At 41.6% G+C, this 3,068-nt stretch overlaps 1 pseudogene; it reads right to left on the reverse strand.

Moving 5' to 3' along the window:
- Nucleotides 1-2,724: 2,724 nt before the first annotated feature.
- On the reverse strand, nt 2,725-2,833 carry LOC131481920 (U2 spliceosomal RNA; annotated as a pseudogene).
- Between the last annotated feature and the right edge of the window lie 235 nt (nt 2,834-3,068).

A 3,068-nucleotide genomic window follows, 5' to 3' on the forward strand; every position in this document is an offset into this window, starting at 1 on the left:
ATAAAATCTTGTAAACACAAATTTTAAAAAGTTTAAAAATACATTAGAAAATTACCATTTCAGCTCACTCACTCCACAAAAGATTGAGTAAAATAGAAGCGAATACTTTGTGTCATGGACTGCATTTACCTGAAATAAAAAACATACCAGAAAACATTTTCAGAAAAATCTGAAAAAAATATTTTAAAAAACTTTCTCTGATTTACTTTGCAGCTTAGGATGCTTCCCCTGAAGATCTGATGATACTGGATAACTCATCACCTTGTTCCCCCACCCCCCCCACGAGAAGAAAGAGAGTTGTTGCGTTGATGAGCTGGGTCAACAGTTTAAAGCAGCCACTAGGAAAATGGAGAAAGCAAAGACAAGTGCTACGACAGTTTAAATCACCTCAGTCAAGAGAAAACAGAACTCTTCCACGGCGCTGTCAAATGAGAGTAACAAGCATGCCAAATGCTGGGCATGGAACCAGTCTGGGCTCACAGGCTCCGTCAAACCGCCTTTGCGTTAGTCTGTGTTCTGCAAACCTTCTTTCTTCCCCTTTTGTTCCTCCTATGTATTCAAGATGTTTTCCTTTCCGCTCTGTTATCTTTTGCTCATTCCACCTGTCCCTACTACCTTCCTGCTCGTGTGCCAAAAGCTTACGCTGTGCTCACACACGCAGATTTTAATAACTCACAATGGCACGATTCACAATTGATTTCTGCTTTCATAAAGCACACTGTTCCACCTAGAACTGATCATTTTCAATAAAAGCAGGAGAATATCGGAGAACATAGTACTCTATTTACTAGCTTGTAGTTGCCATAATTCTAGGTATTAGCATTTTTGTCATTTATATTTTTGATTCTGTCATTGTGCAATTATTTTTTTCTTACTTAAATTTGTTTCACATTACACTAATTTCTGCATGGCATGTGATTTTTGTATTTATTTTTCATTTTATCTGTTAAAGAGGCAGAGAACTCTTAACCCCTGGTTCACTCCCCAGATGACTAGAATAGAGGGGGTTGGACCAGATCAAAACTTGGAGATCAGATCTTCGGGTGGGTGCCCCGGGGATGGGGAGGCAGGATTCTGGCTACTTGGGTCACCGTCAGCTCTCGCTTCCCAGGGTGCTCATTAACAGGAAGCTGGGGTCAGAAGCGGAGCTGGGACTCCAACCCAGGCCCTCCTGCACAGGATGCAGGTCTCCAAGCAGCATCCCAAGCCCTTAAGCACCTGCCTGCCCAGGGACAGGATCATGTCTGTCTTGTTCTATGAAGTCTGTCACTTCTCTTTGTTCCACAGGCTGTGTTATTTTTTCCAACAAGGACTATACTTGATTTAAGGAGTCTCTTAAAAAAAAAAAAAAGATGCCTTTGTAATGTCTTGATTCCATTTTTAGCACTCACAGTTTTAAACCTACGACGCCCACAGGGATTTTGAGCCTTCCGTGCCCTTGCACGCTGGATGAGCCGGCATCATCCTCGGACACCTGTGGCGGCCTCTGGTGTCATTTTCCTTGACACAAAGTAGCCACAACATGCTGCTATCAGGGACTGTCTAAAACCCAATCCAATCATGGTTCTTGGGTTTTTGGTAAATTAAAATCAAGAACTTTCCATAGCCTGGTGAGCATTTCTCAAAATTTTGTATGCCTGATATTGCTTGTACTACTAAGGAAGTAAATATAGAAAAATAAATCCAACATGGCTCTTAAAGGAAATGGTTGCGATATCAAAACCATTGAGCCATCTGCCTGTCGCTCCAGGTCAGGATTTCCCAGTGTGGTAACAGCTGCTGTGGTGGAAATTCAGTTCTGTTTTAATTTAGCTTGGTTTTTTTTAAATGACTAGCTATGTTGACTATCTTCTTTTGTCTGTTGACTGCGGAATTTCTTTTTCTTTTTAAGATTTAGTTTATTTTTGTTGGAAAGTCAGATATACAGAGAGGAGGAGAGACAGCGAGAAAGACCTTCCATCGATGATTCGCTCCCGAAACGGCTGCAACGGGCGGTACTGCGCCTATCCAAGCCAGGGGCCAGGAACTTCTTTTAGGTCTCCCAGACAGGTGCAGGGTCCTAGGGCCGTGCTCGACTGTTGTCCCAGGCCACAAGCAGGGAGCTGGATGGGAAGTAGGGACGCTGGGGCTAGAACTGGTGACCATATGGGATCCCGACGCATGCAAGGCGAGGACGTTAGCAGCTACACAATTGTGCCGGGCCCAGTTCTGCTTAATTTAAGCCAGCACTTCCAAAACTCAAACATACAAACAGTCGCATACACTCTTAGGTGTGACATCACATAATTATACCTATTTCTGCAGTGAAGAGAGACAGTTATGAAAATCCCATGGGATTTTCAGGCAGGCTCACTATCCACTTCCCACTGACCACAGGCCATTTAGCTTAGCCCTGGGTCCCAGCATTTGGGATCAACTGTCAGCTTCCCTGTTGAGCGGAGTGTTGCTTTCATTCTTTGCATTTATGTGTCATTTAACTTATTTTGGGAAAGTTTTTTGCCCCCTTGTACATCAAATCAATTTCCTGTGATCCTTGAAGATGATTTAAAAAGCACTTTCCTCGATGTTTCCTAACACTGAGTCTGTTGATATAAAATAAGCTGAAATAAAGTGCTTTATGAGAAATGATTCTGATTGATAGTCAATATAGATTTTCTGTATGAGTAGTTATATGGATTTTAATGTTCATTTTAAAATACTGATTTTCCATTTATCAGAAAGTTGGGAAGTTGATTTGACAAATAAAAATGATTTTACCATAAGAAGTAAGTCCATTTATTGGAGATATGAATAGATACTACACTTGATCTTAGCCAAAAGGCCGAGAAGCGATGAGATATGAAATAGAGAACCGCTCATTTGGAGATGGCATAACAGGAAAGGACTGAACGGCAGTATCCAACAGGAACACTAGAGGGCGCCAAACCACAAGCAATGAAAGCAGAAGGCTGTAAAAAGATGACCTTATTCCAGTGCTAAATCTGATGATGATAATAGCTGTCATTTCTTGATTATCTATTTTGTTCTAAGCATTTTGCTAGGCAGTTTGCATGCATAAACTCATTTAT

This window comes from Ochotona princeps, chromosome 1 (assembly GCF_030435755.1).
Source record: "Ochotona princeps isolate mOchPri1 chromosome 1, mOchPri1.hap1, whole genome shotgun sequence".
Taxonomy (NCBI): Eukaryota; Metazoa; Chordata; class Mammalia; order Lagomorpha; family Ochotonidae; genus Ochotona; species Ochotona princeps.